Source organism: Rhopilema esculentum, chromosome 20 (assembly GCF_057945365.1).
Source record: "Rhopilema esculentum isolate cy_ngs chromosome 20, ASM5794536v1, whole genome shotgun sequence".
Lineage (NCBI taxonomy): Eukaryota > Metazoa > Cnidaria > Scyphozoa > Rhizostomeae > Rhizostomatidae > Rhopilema > Rhopilema esculentum.
Window position 1 is genome coordinate 7,715,713 of NC_142834.1, and position 23,591 is coordinate 7,739,303.

Here is a 23,591-nt window from a genome sequence, read left to right on the forward strand (position 1 = left end):
CGTTGAGAGTTTTTTTTGCCTCAAGTGTTATGATTCTAATTGGATAGTAGATTCCATCAAGTTGGCAATTAGATCTTTGTAGGAGGATGAATGGTCAGAGTACGCAACTCGTAATGCTCTTTCATTTATTTTCTCTTGTTGCTGCATAACATCCATATAAATAAGCAATAACTAAAATGACATCTTACATATAACAGAATTAATAATTCATTATCTTTCTTTGTCTCCCATATGATTTGTTAATCGCTTTTAGCGAATCTAACTGATTGGCTGCTTTTTTCAGATTTTATCGATTTGAATGTCAAACTTGAGATTTTCGTCAACCTCAACATCAAGTAAAGTTTGCTATCAACTATTACTAAAATCATTGTTAATTTAAAATCTTTCTATATCTTTACCACCTATTTAAATTGTAATAGCAGAAAGAGTGCTGTTATCAGCAAAATTGCACAGTGATCCAATTTGAAGGTAGTAAAAATATCATTTATAAAAGCATTAAAGAGGAGAGGGCCAAGCATCGGCCCTTGCGGCACTTCTTGTCCAAGCCTGCCCAAAGTGCTGCAGTTTCAACTTTTTCCGACAAGTCCAAAAGCTACAGAAAAACTCTTAAAAGAATGGGCAAGGGTATTACAGCTCCCTAAAAAGAAAAAATCCGATTTTCAGATCTCCTAGACTAAATGCTGAGATGTAATTCTAGAAGCAAAATCTTTCTTGAGAAGCATATTTCGCTTTAGAGAGGTTGTTTAGAGAGGTATATTAGCCCTTTTAAAGAACTGATTGGAGTACATCATATGTTTTGTCATTAGGAAAGTCTGGTTTATGGCATAGCCTTTCCGAAATGAGAGTCCGAGTCAGAGTCACTGGGAATGTAGGGGCCATAGCCCCTAGCTATATTATTAGAGAAGGCGCTAATATATATATGGGATTTTATGGGCAACATTGAAAACAGTGGTACTTTGTTGGTTATAAATAATTAATTAATGTAGAATTAACAATACCTCATTGGGAGTAAATGATTGAAAGTTATTGCGAATCGGGAAGTGAGGAGGAGGATATCCCATGGACCATTGCGAAATTGGAGCATGGCAAGGCAAGGAGAAAAATGGCGACAGACTAAACAAATGTAGCAAATAAGAAACACCGCAATACGCCGAGAATTGAAAACCAAACAAAACCTGAAGAAAATGCAAGGTTTGATTCTTAATTTTTTGTAACAGTTTTAAATGACTTTTTTTCCATATCTTTTTCTTGTGAAGTTTTCAAAAAGTTTTCCAAAGCACAAAAAATTGGCGAAGAAAAGTATGTTTGATCATTTGTTGAGGGGTTGGTTGTGTGGGTTTCACTAAATTGAAAAAAGAGGGATTCAAAAGATACAGGCATCGTGGGGCGTTAAGAAAAGTGGGGGGTTTAAAAAATTTGGGGGGGCTAAAACCTTACAAAAAGAGGCTTTGCTAGTAGTTTATTAATGTTTGGCATTTTTTTGCAAAAAGTGGGGGGGGGGGGCTCTAAATCCTCCAGCCCCCCTGCTCCGCGGTGCATGATATAGATATTAAGTCAATTATCTCACGGAATATACTATCAGACGTTTGTTGTAAACTAAAAAAAACAAATTTTGATAAAATTATTAGCTGAAAAAAGTTAGCTGAAGGAAGCTAAGGTTCCAAGGGTGCCTTGTATATGGACCAGTATAGATTCCATGGCTGCTGCACTCCTGAAATTTTTTTTCAAATTACGAGTGCACTCTTGCACACCCGAATATGGGCGTGGTTTGGGCATGGTTTTGGGGGGCTATTGCAGTTTGGTACCTCTCAGCCTGTGGTTCCAAACATAAGGATAGGGTTTGGGTAAGGATCAGTGCCCAAGAGGTGGGAAACTGCATTAGCCCTAAGTTTTTTTCAAATATGGCAAAATGACTTTAATTCTTAATTTTTTTGCAACTTGGATTGGAAAAAATGTTCAATCCTCTTGAGATAAGGGCTGCCAAAAAGTTTCAGACCTGTTTTCACTATCCTGTTTAAAAAATGAAAACATGGTGCACAAATTGTCTGCTTTCATAGCATGTTCAAAACTGTACCAGATGGCAGAGCAAAATCATCTGGGTTCCACAGTGCTAATGTAAACGGAAGGGCAAACCATGAAGTTACAAAGTCAATAAAGTTACAGAAGGAAGTTACAAAAACCAAACTTGTATGGAACAGTGTAAACAAGGTCACTGTGGCCCTGGGGAAAGCTGAAAAAGAAGGCCCCTTGCTACACATCTACATCAAGCACGCTACACATCAGATAATTTTTGTAGTCATTCTCTTGCAATTGTTTAAAGCGCTTTATCATTTTGTTAGTCTGAGTTCCTAACTAAAAGTCAAACTAAAAGTATTGGGTCACATGTGCACGTTTATCACAAATGCACATCTACACTTTTGGCTAATAGCTTGTGCTCTCCCGAGATCTTATCGAAAACTGCCATGAAATCCAGACCGGTATATGGAGAGTTTGTTATTCTTTTCGATGGTAACTCGCAGACTGGAGAGCAAAACACATGTGGTATGAAGAACAGTTGAAGCTATAACTTACTCTTGAGTCAGGAATATTCAGGGGACTACTAGCCATGGCAAATACATGGCAGTCTAGAATAAAAAGGTGGATGAAAAATTTTCCAAATTCCAATAAACCCTCAATAAAACAGGATTATTGGCAAATATTCCCATTAAATTTTGCATAACAAATGTTTTACAAGAATTTGTCATGAACAGAATTTTTAATTGATCTTGGTGTTTTTTCATTTATTCAGAGTATAAAATGATTGGGAACATGACCAGATATTTTTGGGAACATGACCTGAAAAAAAATGTTTTATACAAGCTTTTGAATAATTATTTCTAGAAATTTATTTACATAGCTATTATCTTGATTCCCCTTTTTTGTCTGACCTGTGTGTGAGAAAGGAAATGAGTACTGTGTTGACTTCTTTTTCTGTGTTCAAATCAAATCATTTCCGACAGCCCTCAGACCATTTACAACCATTTATTACACTCTTTTACTTCCAATGTTTTTTTTATTTGGTACTTGAGAGTAATAAGAGTATTGAATTCTTCTTAGAGTAGTCACTAACTTTTTCTGTTCTTGATAAGCTTTCTTATGCTTTGACAAGCTTCTTTGTATACACCTATTACATTACAACTATTACATTGCTTAAAAATTATATGCATGAGGGAAGAGAATAAATGAATGGGTACATTCATTCCAGACTCAAACATGTTTGCTTGTGTATCATAAACATATTTTTGTCTTTATTTTGCACAAGTAAACACCAAAATATTAGACCTGATAAAACAGAAACAACCAAACTGGAAAAATTGCAAAATGACTTTTTCCACTTCCAAACAGCCTAGAGCAGAAACAATACATTATTTTGGAGTGTTTAACACTTGTGGTTCTTGAAATATATTGGGAAAAGTGTGTGAATCTAAAGAACCACCAAGTTCAGACTTATTGTCCCATTTGCTTAATAGCTGGTACATTTTTGCAGTTCAAAATATTTGTTAAAAAAGTTTTATTCAGCATTGTTGATTTTGTAATATTCTGACTGCACATCATCACACCCTTGAAATGCCTGAGAGAGGTTGTTCATCAAACACAAAGGGAAATATTTTTCAAGGAAGGCCTAATTTTTCAAAAGGTGTCTAGCTCAAAAAAATTTGTAGCAAAAGTATGTTTTGCAAAAGGTTATTTCAACTGTTAACTATATGTGCTCATTCTTTGTACATAAAAATGACTGCAACAACTGCCATCAAAATGAGTACTTTATTGTACAACAATAGGAATTTGATATGATGCCAGCTCAATTGTCGAAATGTCAACAACAAGCTTTAATTTTTTTAAATGATGTTGCAGGAATATTTTCTTGCTCATATGAATTTTTTCGTGACTGAGGCTATTATTTTTGTTCAGGGGCTGTTCCTGAAAAGCACATATTTTGCTATTAAAAATAACATTTTTCCATGTTGTGTATTGTACTCTTGAAAGTATATTGTGGCGTTTTTCAATTGCAGAAATGGACAAAGCTTCTTTTCAAGTAACTAGAGGTATCAAAATATGCCCTCAACTTTGTCATGGTCTACTATGGTGTGACTTGAAAGACGAAGGACAAAGATTATATGAAGAATGTGGAGGACTGAGCATGAAAGAATCAAACATTTGTTTGTTGCACAGAAAAGAAAAAGTCTATTGATTGGCAAATTGACTTCAAGCCTGTCTGCCTGACTGTTTAATGCTTGGAAGAACTGATCTGGAGAAGATAAATTCTTGGTTCTTGGTAAGTTCTTGGTACTATTTTTGCATAAAATCTTCATTATGTCTGCCATATTGTGAAAGGGTGTCGCACTCAGAAGACTTTCTGGGAGGAAAATGTTCACTCTCTGTGACGACATAAAATTCATTCTACAGTCTTGCTCTGAAAGAATGAGGATGTTTCACCCATTTTACAATAATGTACCATTCTGAGAACTTAAAACAGGGGCAGAGACTTGGTCAAATATTGGAAGGGGGGCAAAACTGTTGTTTTGCAATGATGACGTCACATTTCTTCATTGTTTTAAAACAATAACTATTGTCCTCCAAAATATTTCAGGGGTGGGGTGGCCACAACTGCTTTAAGGCTACAGTCATCTATCACAATCTGCATTGTATGCTACCCATCGTTCATTATTCACTATGTTTCTACTCACATGTCACACATTTTTTTATTTATTATTTTATCTTGATATCACAAACTCTACTATTGCTTCTATGGTCATCTTAACTTGCTCAACTTTTTTAGCTGCAATTACTGTTTCACAATCGACTGTGTGTTAACTAGTGGTTGACATCAACTCCTTGATCAAATGCTTACTATCTATTCCTTGTGGTCAAGAAATAATTATTTCCAATAACATCCTGCAGTTTTCGTATGAGTCCTTGTATTAGCATCACTAATGAACTTTTCCTGTGTCATTGTCTTTGCAGTTTCAGCAACTTCTCAGTTGTGAAATCTGCAACAAAATATGCCCCTTTCCTTAATTTTCCATGATAAAAATTTGTTGGAATCTGAGTCTTTTCTACAATTATACCAAGTTTCCTACAAACACTGCCTTGGAAGTTTTCATTGAGTTTGGTGATTTATTGAGGAAGTTCCTTCTTTTTGTCTTTGTTTAGTGTGTTTTGAGCTTTGCCCACGGCTCCTTGCACTTTCTGGAAATTTTTTATATTGTTGTCATCAACAATCTGTAAGCACTTTAAGTGGCAGTCTTATTTTATGAGTAATGCATATTGAAGCAGGTTGACTGTTTGAACATCGGGGACTAAAGCAGTATATTGTTGTAGATGTCTGCTATTCAGCAAACAAAAACTCTTATATCTACTTTTGCCAGGTTATCCTTTAGGTAATTTACTGCAATTCCCAGCTAATCACAGGCTTCTACCGACAATTTATAATTCTTTCCCCAGTTAAACTGTTCAAGTCCTTGTACGGCAGGCAACTTAACCTGAACTGTATCCATGATAGGCACTCCAAAATAAATTGTTTTTCTTAAACAGTATTAATAACCCCCTTTTTTATCAAAATTTCCTGCGGAGAAGTGAAAAATTTTCTTGGAGCTCACTTGTTTTTGCTACCCTTGCACTTCATTACTCTTATTTCTTTTTGATTGTTTAAAAAAACCAATTATGAATTGGTTATTATTTCTTATTTGCATAAAGGTATTTTTGAGATTCTATTTTTTTATTTATTGTTTAAGAAAAGTGCATCTAAAGCTTAAGAATAATATATTTCTGTTTTCCATGCTGTGTATTTTATACACTTGAAAGTATATAATGGCATTTTTCATTTGGAGAGATGGACAAGGATCTTTGGCATGTTATTAGAGGTACCAAAATTTTCCTAAAGTTGATTATGATCTACTGGTGCGTGCCTTGATTAACGACAAAAAAAAGCACTTCAAGATTGTGGAAAGAAAATAATCTTCTTTCTGCTGTTTCATCAAAGGACTTTACCTTTGAGATGAGGTGCAGTTAAAACGAAAGTGTTGTTTACAGAGGCTGAAGAGTGTCACAACATCACTTTTGGACCCAGATACAAGACCAAGTCATCTATACCTAATCTTTGATGGTTAGCATTTTGTTCAGTAGATTGTTCCATCTCAGCACCCAAAGATGGACAAAGATCTTTTGCATGTTACTAAAGGTGTCAAAATATGCCCTTAAGTTGGTTATGGTCTACTGTGGCATGGCCAAAGATTTTTGCAAGATTGTGGAAAGGTAAAGCATGGAGCAACCAGTCAGTTGATCGTTGCACAGAGAAGATGTAGCTAACTTTTTGCCAAAATTGTCTTGAAGTTGGTTATGGTCTGCTGTGGCATGGCCAAAGATTTTTGCAAGATTGTGGAAAGGTAAAGCATGGAGCAACCAGTCAGTTGATCGTTGCACAGAGAAGATGTAGCTAACTTTTTGCAAAAATTGTCTTGAAGTTGGTTATGGTCTGCTGTGGCATGGCCAAAGATTTTTGCAAGATTGTGGAAAGGTAAAGCATGGAGCAACCAGTCAGTTGATCGTTGCACAGAGAAGATGTAGCTAACTTTTTGCCAAAATTGTCTTGAAGTTGGTTATGGTCTGCTGTGGCATGGCCAAAGATTTTTGCAAGATTGTGGAAAGGTAAAGCATGGAGCAACCAGTCAGTTGATCGTTGCACAGAGAAGATGTAGCTAACTTTTTGCAAAAATTGTCTTGAAGTTGGTTATGGTCTGCTGTGGCATGGCCAAAGATTTTTGCAAGATTGTGGAAAGGTAAAGCATGGAGCAACCAGTCAGTTGATCGTTGCACAGAGAAGATGTAGCTAACTTTTTGCCAAAATTGTCTTGAAGTTGGTTATGGTCTGCTGTGGCATGGCCAAAGATTTTTGCAAGATTGTGGAAAGGTAAAGCATGGAGCAACCAGTCAGTTGATCGTTGCACAGAGAAGATGTAACTAACTTTTTGCCAAAATTGTCTTGAAGTTGGTTATGGTCTGCTGTGGCATGGCCAAAGATTTTTGCAAGATTGTGGAAAGGTAAAGCATGGACCAACCAGTCAGTTGATCGTTGCACAGAGAAGATGAAGCCAAGTTTTTATCAAAATTGACTTGAAGCCTGTCTGCCTGATCGTTTACTGCTTTGAAGAACTATTCCAGGAGGGATTCAACGGTAATTACTTGCTATTATTTTTTCAATGAGAAGTGCACTGTGTCAAAGAAGTTCGCACTCACAAGGGTACACCAAAGTTACGATATTTGCCCTAAAGGAAATAATTGGTAGAAAACTGTAAATTTTTAAGACTTCTCTTTCGAGTTGATTTTTGTTGCAAAAATTGTCTCTTGTTTTTTTATTGTTGAAAAATGAAGTTTGGCTATTATATTCTGTTTTCTTGCGGGGTTTTGATAATTTAATATTTCTTTGTTTATTGTATATGACAAATTTATTTGTAGCTATCAGAATAATGAATTTATCTGGTTCTTGCATATGTATTTTAGTCTTTGGAAAGTATATTGTGGTGTTTTTTATTTGCAGAGATGGACAAAGATCTTTTGCATGTTACTAAAGGTGTCAAAATATGCCCTTAAGTTGGTTATGGTCTACTGTTGCATGGCCAAAGATTTTTGCAAGATTGTGGAAAGGTAAAGCGTGGAGCAACCAGTCAGTTAATCGTTGCACAGAGAGATGTAGCTAACTTTTTGCCAAAATTGTCTTGAAGTTGGTTATGGTCTGCTGTGGCATGGCCAAAGATTTTTGCAAGATTGTGGAAAGGTAAAGCATGGACCAACCAGTCATAGGATCGTTGCACAGAGAAGATGAAGCCAAGTTTTTTCAAAATTGACTTGAAGCCTGTCTGCCTGATCGTTTACTGCTTTGAAGAACTATTCCAGGAGAGATTCAACGGTAATAGCTTGCTATTTTTTTCAATGAGAAATGCACTGTGTCAAAGAAGTTTGCACTCACAAGGTTACACCAAAGCTACGATATTTGTCCTAGAGGAAATAATTGGTAGAAAACTGTAAATTTTTAAGGCTTCTCTTTCGAGTTGATTTTTGTTGCAAAAACTGTCTCTTGTTTTTTTATTGTTGAAAAATGAAGTTTGGCTATTATATTCTGTTTTCTTGCGGGGTTTTGATCATTTAATATTTCTCTGTTTATTGTAAATGACAAATTTATTTGTAGCTATCAGAATAATATATTTATCAGGTTCTTGCATAGGTATTTTAGTCTTTGGAAAGTATATTGTGGTGTTTTTTATTTGCAGAGATGGACAAAGATCTTTTGCATGTTACTAAAGGTGTCAAAATATGCCCTTAAGTTGGTTATGGTCTACTGTGGCATGGCCAAAGATTTTTGCAAGATTGTGGAAAGGTAAAGCATGGAGCAACCAGTCAGTTGATCGTTGCACAGAGAAGATGTAGCTAACTTTTTGCCAAAATAGTCTTGAAGTTGGTTCTGGTCTGCTGTGGCATGGCCAAAGATTTTTGCAAGATTGTAGAAAGGTAAAGCATGGACCAACCAGTCATAGGATCGTTGCACAGAGAAGATGAAGCCAAGTTTTTATCAAAATTGACTTGAAGCCTGTCTGCCTGATCGTTTACTGCTTTGAAGAACTATTCCAGGAGAGATTCAACGGTAATAGCTTGCTATTTTTTTCAATGAGAAGTGCACTGTGTCAAAGAAGTTTGCACTCACAAGGTTACACCAAAGCTACGATATTTGTCCTAGAGGAAATAATTGGTAGAAAACTGTAAATTTTTAAGGCTTCTCTTTCGACTTGATTTTTGTTGCAAAAACTGTCTCTTGTTTTTTTATTGTTGAAAAATGAAGTTTGGCTATTATATTCTGTTTTCTTGCGGGGTTTTGATCATTTAATATTTCTCTGTTTATTGTTTATGAACAATTTATTTGTAGCTATCAGAATAATATATTTATCTGGTTTTTGCATATGTATTTTAGTCTTTGGAAAGTATATTGTGGTGTTTTTTATTTGCAGAGATGGACAAAGATCTTTTGCATGTTACTAAAGGTGTCAAAATATGCCCTTAAGTTGGTTATGGTCTACTGTGGCATGGCCAAAGATTTTTGCAAGATTGTGGAAAGGTAAAGCATGGAGCAACCAGTCAGTTGATCGTTGCACAGAGAAGATGTAGCTAACTTTTTGCCAAAATAGTCTTGAAGTTGGTTCTGGTCTGCTGTGGCATGGCCAAAGATTTTTGCAAGATTGTAGAAAGGTAAAGCATGGACCAACCAGTCATAGGATCGTTGCACAGAGAAGATGAAGCCAAGTTTTTATCAAAATTGACTTGAAGCCTGTCTGCCTGATCGTTTACTGCTTTGAAGAACTATTCCAGGAGAGATTCAATGGTAATAGCTTGCTATTTCTTTTCAATGAGAAATGCACTGTGTCAAAGAGGTTTGCACTCACAAGGTTACACCAAAGCTACGATATTTGTCCTAGAGGAAATAATTGGTAGAAAACTGTAAATTTTTAAGGCTTCTCTTTCGACTTGATTTTTGTTGCAAAAACTGTCTCTTGTTTTTTTATTGTTGAAAAATGAAGTTTGGCTATTATATTCTGTTTTCTTGCGGGGTTTTGATCATTTAATATTTCTCTGTTTATTGTTTATGAACAATTTATTTGTAGCTATCAGAATAATATATTTATCTGGTTTTTGCATATGTATTTTAGTCTTTGGAAAGTATATTGTGGTGTTTTTTATTTGCAGAGATGGACAAAGATCTTTTGCATGTTACTAAAGGTGTCAAAATATGTCCTTAAGTTGGTTATGGTCTGCTGTGGCATGGCCAAAGATTTTTGCAAGATTATGGAAAGGTAAAGCATGGACCAACCAGTCAGTTAATCGTTGCAGAGAGAGATGTAGCTAACTTTTTGCCAAAATAGTCTTGAAGTTGGTTATGGTCTGCTGTGGCATGGCCAAAGAGTTTTGCAAGATTGTGGAAAGGTAAAGCATGGAGCAACCAGTCAGTTGATCGTTGCACAGAGAAGATGTAGCTAACTTTTTGCCAAAATTGTCTTGAAGTTGGTTATGGTCTACTGTGGCATGGCCAAAGATTTTTGCAAGATTGTAGAAAGGTAAAACATGGAGCAACCAGTCAGTTGATCGTTGCATAGAGAAGATGTAGCTAACTTTTTGCCAAAATTGTCTTGAAGTTGGTTATGGTATGCTGTGGCATGGCCAAAGATTTTTGCAAGATTGTGGAAAGGCAAAGCATGGAGCAACCAGTCAGTTAATCGTTGCACAGAGAGATGTAGCTAACTTTTTGCCAAAATTGTCTTGAAGTTGGTTATGGTCTGCTGTGGCATGGCCAAAGATTTTTGCAAGATTGTGGAAAGGTAAAGCATGGACCAACCAGTCAGTTGATCGTTGCACAGAGAAGATGTAGCTAACTTTTTGCCAAAATAGTCTTGAAGTTGGTTATGGTCTGCCGTGGCATGGCCAAAGATTTTTGCAAGATTGTAGAAAGGTAAAGCATGGACCAACCAGTCATAGGATCGTTGCACAGAGAAGATGAAGCCAAGCTTTTATCAAAATTGACTTGAAGCCTGTCTGCCTGATCGTTTACTGCTTTGAAGAACTATTCCAAGAGAGATTCAACGGTAATAATTTGCTATTTTTTTCAATGAGAAGTGCACTGTGTAAAAGAAGTTCGCACTCACAACTGTACACAAAAGCTACGATATTTGCCCTAGAGGAAATAATTGGTAGAAAACTGTAAATTTTTAAGGCTTCTCTTTCGAGTTGATTTTTGTTGCAAAAATTGTCTCTTGTTTTTTATTGTCGAAAAATGAAGTTTGGCTATTATATTCTGTTTTCTTGCGGGGTTTTGATCATTTAATATTTCTCTGTTTATTGTAAATGACAAATTTATTTGTAGCTATCAGAATAATATATTTATCAGGTTCTTGCATAGGTATTTTAGTCTTTGGAAAGTATATTGTGGTGTTTTTTATTTGCAGAGATGGACAAAGATCTTTTGCATGTTACTAAAGGTGTCAAAATATGCCCTTAAGTTGGTTATGGTCTACTGTGGCATGGCCAAAGATTTTTGCAAGATTGTGGAAAGGTAAAGCATGGAGCAACCAGTCAGTTGATCGTTGCACAGAGAAGATGTAGCTAACTTTTTGCCAAAATTGTCTTGAAGTTGGTTATGGTCTGCTGTGGCATGGCCAAAGATTTTTGCAAGATTGTGGAAAGGTAAAGCATGGAGCAACCAGTCAGTTGATCGTTGCACAGAGAAGATGTAGCTAACTTTTTGCAAAAATTGTCTTGAAGTTGGTTATGGTCTGCTGTGGCATGGCCAAAGATTTTTGCAAGATTGTGGAAAGGTAAAGCATGGAGCAACCAGTCAGTTGATCGTTGCACAGAGAAGATGTAGCTAACTTTTTGCCAAAATTGTCTTGAAGTTGGTTATGGTCTGCTGTGGCATGGCCAAAGATTTTTGCAAGATTGTGGAAAGGTAAAGCATGGAGCAACCAGTCAGTTGATCGTTGCACAGAGAAGATGTAGCTAACTTTTTGCAAAAATTGTCTTGAAGTTGGTTATGGTCTGCTGTGGCATGGCCAAAGATTTTTGCAAGATTGTGGAAAGGTAAAGCATGGAGCAACCAGTCAGTTGATCGTTGCACAGAGAAGATGTAGCTAACTTTTTGCCAAAATTGTCTTGAAGTTGGTTATGGTCTGCTGTGGCATGGCCAAAGATTTTTGCAAGATTGTGGAAAGGTAAAGCATGGACCAACCAGTCAGTTGATCGTTGCACAGAGAAGATGTAGCTAACTTTTTGCAAAAATTGTCTTGAAGTTGGTTATGGTCTGCTGTGGCATGGCCAAAGATTTTTGCAAGATTGTGGAAAGGTAAAGCATGGAGCAACCAGTCAGTTGATCGTTGCACAGAGAAGATGTAGCTAACTTTTTGCCAAAATTGTCTTGAAGTTGGTTATGGTCTGCTGTGGCATGGCCAAAGATTTTTGCAAGATTGTGGAAAGGTAAAGCATGGAGCAACCAGTCAGTTGATCGTTGCACAGAGAAGATGTAGCTAACTTTTTGCCAAAATTGTCTTGAAGTTGGTTATGGTCTGCTGTGGCATGGCCAAAGATTTTTGCAAGATTGTGGAAAGGTAAAGCATGGACCAACCAGTCAGTTGATCGTTGCACAGAGAAGATGAAGCCAAGTTTTTATCAAAATTGACTTGAAGCCTGTCTGCCTGATCGTTTACTGCTTTGAAGAACTATTCCAGGAGGGATTCAACGGTAATTACTTGCTATTATTTTTTCAATGAGAAGTGCACTGTGTCAAAGAAGTTCGCACTCACAAGGGTACACCAAAGTTACGATATTTGCCCTAAAGGAAATAATTGGTAGAAAACTGTAAATTTTTAAGACTTCTCTTTCGAGTTGATTTTTGTTGCAAAAATTGTCTCTTGTTTTTTTATTGTTGAAAAATGAAGTTTGGCTATTATATTCTGTTTTCTTGCGGGGTTTTGATCATTTAATATTTCTCTGTCTATTGTAAATGACAAATTTATTTGTAGCTATCAGAATAATATATTTATCTGGTTATTGCATATGTATTTTGTCCTTCGAAACTATATTTTGGTGTTTTTTATTTGCAGAGCTGGACAAAGATCTTTTGCATGTTACTAAAGGTGTCAAAATATGCCCTTAAGTTGGTTATGGTCTACTGTGGCATGGCCAAAGATTTTTGCAAGATTGTGGAAAGGTAAAGCATGGAGCAACCAGTCAGTTGATCGTTGCATAGAGAAGATGTAACTAACTTTTTGCCAAAATTGTCTTGAAGTTGGTTATGGTCTGCTGTGGCATGCCAAAGATTTTTGCAAGATTGTAGAAAGGTAAAGCATGGACCAACCAGTCACAGAATTGTTGCACAAAGAAGATGAAGCCAAGTTTTTATCAAAATTGACTTGAGACCTGTCTGCCTGGTCGTTTACTGCTTTGAAGAACTATTCCAGGAGAGATTCAACGGTAATAACTTGCTATTTTTTTCAATGAGAAGTGCACTGTGTCAAAGAGGTTTGCACTCACAAGGTTACACCAAAGCTACGATATTTGTCCAGGAGGAAATAATTGGTAGAAAACTGTAAATTTTTAAGGCTTCTTTTTCCAGTTGATTTTTATTGCAAAAATTGTCTCTTGTTTTTTATTGTTGAAAAATGAAGTTTGGCTATTATATTCTGTTTTCTTGCGGGGTTTTGATAATTTAATATTTCTTTGTTTATTGTATATGACAAATTTATTTGTAGCTATCAGAATAATGAATTTATCTGGTTCTTGCATATGTATTTTAGTCTTTGGAAAGTATATTGTGGTGTTTTTTATTTGCAGAGATGGACAAAGATCTTTTGCATGTTACTAAAGGTGTCAAAATATGCCCTTAAGTTGGTTATGGTCTACTGTTGCATGGCCAAAGATTTTTGCAAGATTGTGGAAAGGTAAAGCGTGGAGCAACCAGTCAGTTAATCGTTGCACAGAGAGATGTAGCTAACTTTTTGCCAAAATTGTCTTGAAGTTGGTTATGGTCTGCTGTGGCATGGCCAAAGATTTTTGCAAGATTGTGGAAAGGTAAAGCATGGACCAACCAGTCATAGGATCGTTGCACAGAGAAGATGAAGCCAAGTTTTTTCAAAATTGACTTGAAGCCTGTCTGCCTGATCGTTTACTGCTTTGAAGAACTATTCCAGGAGAGATTCAACGGTAATAGCTTGCTATTTTTTTCAATGAGAAATGCACTGTGTCAAAGAAGTTTGCACTCACAAGGTTACACCAAAGCTACGATATTTGTCCTAGAGGAAATAATTGGTAGAAAACTGTAAATTTTTAAGGCTTCTCTTTCGAGTTGATTTTTGTTGCAAAAACTGTCTCTTGTTTTTTTATTGTTGAAAAATGAAGTTTGGCTATTATATTCTGTTTTCTTGCGGGGTTTTGATCATTTAATATTTCTCTGTTTATTGTAAATGACAAATTTATTTGTAGCTATCAGAATAATATATTTATCAGGTTCTTCCATAGGTATTTTAGTCTTTGGAAAGTATATTGTGGTGTTTTTTATTTGCAGAGATGGACAAAGATCTTTTGCATGTTACTAAAGGTGTCAAAATATGCCCTTAAGTTGGTTATGGTCTACTGTGGCATGGCCAAAGATTTTTGCAAGATTGTAGAAAGGTAAAGCATGGAGCAACCAGTCAGTTGATCGTTGCATAGAGAAGATGTAGCTAACTTTTTGCCAAAATTGTCTTGAAGTTGGTTATGGTATGCTGTGGCATGGCCAAAGATTTTTGCAAGATTGTGGAAAGGCAAAGCATGGAGCAACCAGTCAGTTAATCGTTGCACAGAGAGATGTAGCTAACTTTTTTGCCAAAATTGTCTTGAAGTTGGTTATGGTCTGCTGTGGCATGGCCAAAGATTTTTGCAAGATTGTGGAAAGGTAAAGCATGGACCAACCAGTCAGTTGATCGTTGCACAGAGAAGATGTAGCTAACTTTTTGCCAAAATAGTCTTGAAGTTGGTTATGGTCTGCCGTGGCATGGCCAAAGATTTTTGCAAGATTGTAGAAAGGTAAAGCATGGACCAACCAGTCATAGGATCGTTGCACAGAGAAGATGAAGCCAAGCTTTTATCAAAATTGACTTGAAGCCTGTCTGCCTGATCGTTTACTGCTTTGAAGAACTATTCCAAGAGAGATTCAACGGTAATAATTTGCTATTTTTTTCAATGAGAAGTGCACTGTGTAAAAGAAGTTCGCACTCACAACGGTACACAAAAGCTACGATATTTGCCCTAGAGGAAATAATTGGTAGAAAACTGTAAATTTTTAAGGCTTCTCTTTCGAGTTGATTTTTGTTGCAAAAATTGTCTCTTGTTTTTTATTGTCGAAAAATGAAGTTTGGCTATTATATTCTGTTTTCTTGCGGGGTTTTGATCATTTAATATTTCTCTGTTTATTGTAAATGACAAATTTATTTGTAGCTATCAGAATAATATATTTATCAGGTTCTTGCATAGGTATTTTAGTCTTTGGAAAGTATATTGTGGTGTTTTTTATTTGCAGAGATGGACAAAGATCTTTTGCATGTTACTAAAGGTGTCAAAATATGCCCTTAAGTTGGTTATGGTCTACTGTGGCATGGCCAAAGATTTTTGCAAGATTGTGGAAAGGTAAAGCATGGAGCAACCAGTCAGTTGATCGTTGCACAGAGAAGATGTAGCTAACTTTTTGCCAAAATTGTCTTGAAGTTGGTTATGGTCTGCTGTGGCATGGCCAAAGATTTTTGCAAGATTGTGGAAAGGTAAAGCATGGAGCAACCAGTCAGTTGATCGTTGCACAGAGAAGATGTAGCTAACTTTTTGCAAAAATTGTCTTGAAGTTGGTTATGGTCTGCTGTGGCATGGCCAAAGATTTTTGCAAGATTGTGGAAAGGTAAAGCATGGAGCAACCAGTCAGTTGATCGTTGCACAGAGAAGATGTAGCTAACTTTTTGCCAAAATTGTCTTGAAGTTGGTTATGGTCTGCTGTGGCATGGCCAAAGATTTTTGCAAGATTGTGGAAAGGTAAAGCATGGAGCAACCAGTCAGTTGATCGTTGCACAGAGAAGATGTAGCTAACTTTTTGCAAAAATTGTCTTGAAGTTGGTTATGGTCTGCTGTGGCATGGCCAAAGATTTTTGCAAGATTGTGGAAAGGTAAAGCATGGAGCAACCAGTCAGTTGATCGTTGCACAGAGAAGATGTAGCTAACTTTTTGCCAAAATTGTCTTGAAGTTGGTTATGGTCTGCTGTGGCATGGCCAAAGATTTTTGCAAGATTGTGGAAAGGTAAAGCATGGAGCAACCAGTCAGTTGATCGTTGCACAGAGAAGATGTAACTAACTTTTTGCCAAAATTGTCTTGAAGTTGGTTATGGTCTGCTGTGGCATGGCCAAAGATTTTTGCAAGATTGTGGAAAGGTAAAGCATGGACCAACCAGTCAGTTGATCGTTGCACAGAGAAGATGAAGCCAAGTTTTTTCAAAATTGACTTGAAGCCTGTCTGCCTGATCGTTTACTGCTTTGAAGAACTATTCCAGGAGAGATTCAACGGTAATAACTTGCTATTTTTTTCAATGAGAAGTGCACTGTGTCAAAGAGGTTTGCACTCACAAGGTTACACCAAAGCTACGATATTTGTCCTAGAGGAAATAATTGGTAGAAAACTGTAAATTTTTAAGGCTTCTCTTTCGAGTTGATTTTTGTTGCAAAAACTGTCTCTTGTTTTTTTATTGTTGAAAAATGAAGTTTGGCTATTATATTCTGTTTTCTTGCGGGGTTTTGATCATTTAATATTTCTCTGTTTATTGTAAATGACAAATTTATTTGTAGCTATCAGAATAATATATTTATCAGGTTCTTGCATAGGTATTTTAGTCTTTGGAAAGTATATTGTGGTGTTTTTTATTTGCAGAGATGGACAAAGATCTTTTGCATGTTACTAAAGGTGTCAAAATATGCCCTTAAGTTGGTTATGGTCTACTGTGGCATGGCCAAAGATTTTTGCAAGATTGTGGAAAGGTAAAGCATGGAGCAACCAGTCAGTTGATCGTTGCACAGAGAAGATGTAGCTAACTTTTTGCCAAAATAGTCTTGAAGTTGGTTCTGGTCTGCTGTGGCATGGCCAAAGATTTTTGCAAGATTGTAGAAAGGTAAAGCATGGAGCAACCAGTCAGTTGATCGTTGCATAGAGAAGATGTAGCTAACTTTTTGCCAAAATTGTCTTGAAGTTGGTTATGGTCTGCTGTGGCATGGCCAAAGATTTTTGCAAGATTGTAGAAAGGTAAAGCATGGAGCAACCAGTCAGTTGATCGTTGCATAGAGAAGATGTAGCTAACTTTTTGCCAAAATTGTCTTGAAGTTGGTTATGGTCTGCTGTGGCATGGCCAACGATTTTTGCAAGATTGTAGAAAGGTAAAGCATGGACCAACCAGTCAAAGGATCGTTGCACAGAGAAGATGAAGCCAAGTTTTTTCAAAATTGACTTGAAGCCTGTCTGCCTGATCGTTTACTGCTTTGAAGAACTATTCCAGGAGAGATTCAACGGTAATAGCTTGCTATTTTTTTCAATGAGAAATGCACTGTGTCAAAGAAGTTTGCACTCACAAGGTTACACCAAAGCTACGATATTTGCCCTAGAGGAAATAATTGGTAGAAAACTGTAAATTTTTAAGGCTTCTCTTTCGAGTTGATTTTTTTTGCAAAAATTGTCTCTTGTTTTTTATTGTTGAAAAATTAGGTTTGGCTATTATATTCTGTTTTCTTGCGGGGTTTTGATCATTTAATATTTCTCTGTTTATTGTAAATGACAAATTTATTTGTAGCTATCAGAATAATAAATTTATCTGGTTCTTGCATATGTATTTTAGTCTTTGGAAAGTATATTTTGGTGTTTTTTATTTGCAGAGATGGACAAAGATCTTTTGCATGTTACTAAAGGTGTCAAAATATGTCCTTAAGTTGGTTATGGTCTGCTGTGGCATGGCCAAAGATTTTTGCAAGATTATGGAAAGGTAAAGCATGGACCAACCAGTCAGTTAATCGTTGCACAGAGAAGATGTAGCTAACTTTTTGCCAAAATAGTCTTGAAGTCTGTTATGGTCTGCTGTGGCATGGCCAAAGATTTTTGCAAGATTGTTGAAAGGCAAAGCATGGAGCAACCAGTCAGTTAATCGTTGCACAGAGAGATGTAGCTAACTTTTTGCCAAAATAGTCTTGAAGTTGGTTATGGTCTGCTGTAGCATGGCCAAAGATTTTTGCAAGATTGTAGAAAGGTAAAGCATGGACCAACCAGTCATAGGATCGTTGCACATAGAAGATCAAGCCAAGTTTTAATCAAAATTGACTTGAAGCCTGTCTGCCTGATCGTTTACTGCTTTGAAGAACTATTCCAGGAGAGATTCAACGGTAATTAGTTGCTATTTTTTTTCAATGAGAAGTGCACTGTGTAAAAGAAGTTCGCACTCACAACGGTACACAAAAGCTACGATATTTGCCCTAGAGGAAATAATTGGTAGAAAACTGTAAATTTGTAAGGCTTCTCTTTCGAGTTGATTTTTGTTGCAAAAATTGTCTCTTGTTTTTTATTGTTGAAAAATGAAGTTTGGCTATTATATTCTGTTTTCTTGCGGGGTTTTGATCATTTAATATTTCTCTGTTTATTTTGAATGACAAATTTATTTGTAGCTATCAGAATAATAAATTTATCTGGTTCTTGCATATGTATTTTAGTCTTTGGAAAGTATATTTTGGTGTTTTTTATTTGCAGAGATGGACAAAGATCTTTTGCATGTTACTAAAGGTGTCAAAATATGCCCTTAAGTTGGTTATGGTCTACTGTTGCATGGCCAAAGATTTTTGCAAGATTGTGGAAAGGTAAAGCGTGGAGCAACCAGTCAGTTAATCGTTGCACAGAGAGATGTAGCTAACTTTTTGCCAAAATAGTCTTGAAGTTGGTTATGGTCTGCTGTAGCATGGCCAAAGATTTTTGCAAGATTGTAGAAAGGTAAAGCATGGACCAACCAGTCATAGGATCGTTGCACAGAGAAGATGAAGCCAAGTTTTTTCAAAATTGACTTGAAGCCTGTCTGTCTGATCGTTTACTGCTTTGAAGAACTATTCCAGGAGAGATTCAACGGTAATAGCTTGCTATTTTTTTCAATGAGAAATGCACTGTGTCAAAGAAGTTTGCACTCACAAGGTTACACCAAAGCTACGATATTTGTCCTAGAGGAAATAATTGGTAGAAAACTGTAAATTTTTAAGGCTTCTCTTTCGAGTTGATTTTTTTTGCAAAAATTGTCTCTTGTTTTTTATTGTTGAAAAATTAAGTTTGGCTATTATATTCTGTTTTCTTGCGGGGTTTTGATCATTTAATATTTCTCTGTTTATTGTAAATGACAAATTTATTTGTAGCTATCAGAATAATAAATTTATCTGGTTCTTGCATATGTATTTTAGTCTTTGGAAAGTATATTTTGGTGTTTTTTATTTGCAGAGATGGACAAAGATCTTTTGCATGTTACTAAAGGTGTCAAAATATGCCCTTAAGTTGGTTATGGTCTACTGTGGCATGGCCAAAGATTTTTGCAAGATTGTAGAAAGGTAAAGCATGGAGCAACCAGTCAGTTGATCGTTGCATAGAGAAGATGTAGCTAACTTTTTGCCAAAATTGTCTTGAAGTTGGTTATGGTATGCTGTGGCATGGCCAAAGATTTTTGCAAGATTGTAGAAAGGTAAAGCATGGACCAACCAGTCAGTTGATCGTTGCACAGAGAAGATGTAGCTAACTTTTTGCCAAAATAGTCTTGAAGTCTGTTATGGTCTGCTGTGGCATGGCCAAAGATTTTTGCAAGATTGTTGAAAGGCAAAGCATGGAGCAACCAGTCAGTTAATCGTTGCACAGAGAGATGTAGCTAACTTTTTGCCAAAATAGTCTTGAAGTTGGTTATGGTCTGCTGTAGCATGGCCAAAGATTTTTGCAAGATTGTAGAAAGGTAAAGCATGGACCAACCAGTCATAGGATCGTTGCACATAGAAGATCAAGCCAAGTTTTAATCAAAATTGACTTGAAGCCTGTCTGCCTGATCGTTTACTGCTTTGAAGAACTATTCCAGGAGAGATTCAACGGTAATTAGTTGCTATTTTTTTTCAATGAGAAGTGCACTGTGTAAAAGAAGTTCGCACTCACAACGGTACACAAAAGCTACGATATTTGCCCTAGAGGAAATAATTGGTAGAAAACTGTAAATTTGTAAGGCTTCTCTTTCGAATTGATTTTTGTTGCAAAAATTGTCTCTTGTTTTTTATTGTTGAAAAATGAAGTTTGGCTATTATATTCTGTTTTCTTGCGGGGTTTTGATCATTTAATATTTCTCTGTTTATTGTGAATGACAAATTTATTTGTAGCTATCAGAATAATAAATTTATCTGGTTCTTGCATATGTATTTTAGTCTTTGGAAAGTATATTTTGGTGTTTTTTATTTGCAGAGATGGACAAAGATCTTTTGCATGTTACTAAAGGTGTCAAAATATGCCCTTAAGTTGGTTATGGTCTACTGTTGCATGGCCAAAGATTTTTGCAAGATTGTGGAAAGGTAAAGCGTGGAGCAACCAGTCAGTTAATCGTTGCACAGAGAGATGTAGCTAACTTTTTGCCAAAATAGTCTTGAAGTTGGTTATGGTCTGCTGTAGCATGGCCAAAGATTTTTGCAAGATTGTAGAAAGGTAAAGCATGGACCAACCAGTCATAGGATCGTTGCACAGAGAAGATGAAGCCAAGTTTTTTCAAAATTGACTTGAAGCCTGTCTGTCTGATCGTTTACTGCTTTGAAGAACTATTCCAGGAGAGATTCAACGGTAATAGCTTGCTATTTTTTTCAATGAGAAATGCACTGTGTCAAAGAAGTTTGCACTCACAAGGTTACACCAAAGTTACGATATTTGTCCTAGAGGAAATAATTGGTAGAAAACTGTAAATTTTTAAGGCTTCTCTTTCGAGTTGATTTTTTTTGCAAAAATTGTCTCTTGTTTTTTATTGTTGAAAAATTAAGTTTGGCTATTATATTCTGTTTTCTTGCGGGGTTTTGATCATTTAATATTTCTCTGTTTATTGTAAATGACAAATTTATTTGTAGCTATCAGAATAATAAATTTATCTGGTTCTTGCATATGTATTTTAGTCTTTGGAAAGTATATTTTGGTGTTTTTTATTTGCAGAGATGGACAAAGATCTTTTGCATGTTACTAAAGTTGTCAAAATATGCCCTTAAGTTGGTTATGGTCTACTGTGGCATGGCCAAAGATTTTTGCAAGATTGTAGAAAGGTAAAGCATGGAGCAACCAGTCAGTTGATCGTTGCACAGAGAAGATGTAGCTAACTTTTTGCCAAAATTGTCTTGAAGTTGGTTATGGTCTACTGTGGCATGGCCAAAGATTTTTGCAAGATTGTAGAAAGGTAAAGCATGGAGCAACCAGTCATTTGATCGTTGCATAGAGAAGATGTAGCTAACTTTTTGCCAAAATTGTCTTGAAGTTGGTTATGGTATGCTGTGGCATGGCCAAAGATTTTTGCAAGATTGTTGAAAGGTAAAGCATGGACCAACCAGTCAGTTGATCGTTGCACAGAGAAGATGTAGCTAACTTTTTGCCAAAATTGTCTTGAAGTTGGTTATGGTATGCTGTGGCATGGCCAAAGATTTTTGCAAGATTGTAGAAAGGTAAAGCATGGACCAACCAGTCAGTTGATCATTGCACAGAGAAAATGTAGCTAACTTTTTGCCAAAATTGTCTTGAAGTTGGTTATGGTATGCTGTGGCATGGCCAAAGATTTTTGCAAGATTGTAGAAAGGTAAAGCATGGACCAACCAGTCAGTTGATCGTTGCACAGAGAAGATGTAGCTAACTTTTTGCCAAAATAGTCTTGAAGTCTGTTATGGTCTGCTGTGGCATGGCGAAAGATTTTTGCAAGATTGTTGAAAGGCAAAGCATGGAGCAACCAGTCAGTTAATCGTTGCACAGAGAGATGTAGCTAACTTTTTGCCAAAATAGTCTTGAAGTTGGTTATGGTCTGCTGTAGCATGGCCAAAGATTTTTGCAAGATTGTAGAAAGGTAAAGCATGGACCAACCAGTCATAGGATCGTTGCACTTAGAAGATCAAGCCAAGTTTTAATCAAAATTGACTTGAAGCCTGTCTGCCTGATCGTTTACTGCTTTGAAGAACTATTCCAGGAGAGATTCGACGGTAATTAGTTGCTATTTTTTTCAATGAGAAGTGCACTGTGTAAAAGAAGTTCGCACTCACAACGGTACACAAAAGCTACGATATTTGCCCTAGAGGAAATAATTGGTAGAAAACTGTAAATTTGTAAGGCTTCTCTTTCGAGTTGATTTTTGTTGCAAAAATTGTCTCTTGTTTTTTATTGTTGAAAAATTAAGTTTGGCTATTATATTCTGTTTTCTTGCGGGGTTTTGATCATTTAATATTTCTCTGTTTATTGTAAATGACAAATTTATTTGTAGCTATCAGAATAATAAATTTATCTGGTTCTTGCATATGTATTTTAGTCTTTGGAAAGTATATTTTGGTGTTTTTTATTTGCAGAGATGGACAAAGATCTTTTGCATGTTACTAAAGGTGTCAAAATATGCCCTTAAGTTGGTTATGGTCTACTGTTGCATGGCCAAAGATTTTTGCAAGATTGTGGAAAGGTAAAGCGTGGAGCAACCAGTCAGTTAATCGTTGCACAGAGAGATGTAGCTAACTTTTTGCCAAAATAGTCTTGAAGTTGGTTATGGTCTGCTGTAGCATGGCCAAAGATTTTTGCAAGATTGTAGAAAGGTAAAGCATGGACCAACCAGTCATAGGATCGTTGCACAGAGAAGATGAAGCCAAGTTTTTTCAAAATTGACTTGAAGCCTGTCTGTCTGATCGTTTACTGCTTTGAAGAACTATTCCAGGAGAGATTCAACGGTAATAGCTTGCTATTTTTTTCAATGAGAAATGCACTGTGTCAAAGAGGTTTGCACTCACAAGGTTACACCAAAGCTACGATACTTGTCCTAGAGGAAATAATTGGTAGAAAACTGTAAATTTTTAAGGCTTCTCTTTCGAGTTGATTTTTGTTGCAAAAATTGTCTCTTGTTTTTTATTGTTGAAAAATTAAGTTTGGCTATTATATTCTGTTTTCTTGCGGGGTTTTGATCATTTAATATTTCTCTGTTTATTGTAAATGACAAATTTATTTGTAGCTATCAGAATAATAAATTTATCTGGTTCTTGCATATGTATTTTAGTCTTTGGAAAGTATATTTTGGTGTTTTTTATTTGCAGAGATGGACAAAGATCTTTTGCATGTTACTAAAGGTGTCAAAATATGCCCTTAAGTTGGTTATGGTCTACTGTGGCATGGCCAAAGATTTTTGCAAGATTGTGGAAAGGTAAAGCATGGAGCAACCAGTCAGTTGATCGTTGCACAGAGAGATGTAACTAACTTTTTGCCAAAATTGTCTTGAAGTTGGTTATGGTATGCTGTGGCATGGCCAAAGATTTTTGCAAGATTGTAGAAAGGTAAAGCATGGACCAACCAGTCAGTTGATCGTTGCACAGAGAAGATGTAGCTAACTTTTTGCCAAAATAGTCTTGAAGTCTGTTATGGTCTGCTGTGGCATGGCCAAAGATTTTTGCAAGATTGTTGAAAGGCAAAGCATGGAGCAACCAGTCAGTTAATCGTTGCACAGAGAGATGTAGCTAACTTTTTGCCAAAATAGTCTTGAAGTTGGTTATGGTCTGCTGTAGCATGGCCAAAGATTTTTGCAAGATTGTAGAAAGGTAAAGCATGGACCAACCAGTCATAGGATCGTTGCACATTGAAGATCAAGCCAAGTTTTAATCAAAATTGACTTGAAGCCTGTCTGCCTGATCGTTTACTGCTTTGAAGAACTATTCCAGGAGAGATTCAACGGTAATTAGTTGCTATTTTTTTTCAATGAGAA

General features: G+C 36.2%; 2 long non-coding RNA genes across 2 annotated transcripts; both read left to right on the top strand.

The window, feature by feature from the left end:
- The first annotated feature begins 1,005 nt into the window (after positions 1 to 1,005).
- On the top strand, positions 1,006 to 6,316 carry LOC135687227 (uncharacterized). Its single transcript, XR_016145123.1, has 3 exons — positions 1,006 to 1,191; positions 4,050 to 4,312; positions 5,868 to 6,316. It is a non-coding gene; the product is annotated as an uncharacterized LOC135687227 (long non-coding RNA).
- An 11,033-nt stretch (positions 6,317 to 17,349) lies between these two features.
- LOC148957846 (uncharacterized) lies at positions 17,350 to 20,504 on the top strand. Its single transcript, XR_016145010.1, has 3 exons — positions 17,350 to 18,003; positions 18,365 to 19,725; positions 20,087 to 20,504. It is a non-coding gene; the product is annotated as an uncharacterized LOC148957846 (long non-coding RNA).
- Positions 20,505 to 23,591: the final 3,087 nt, after the last annotated feature.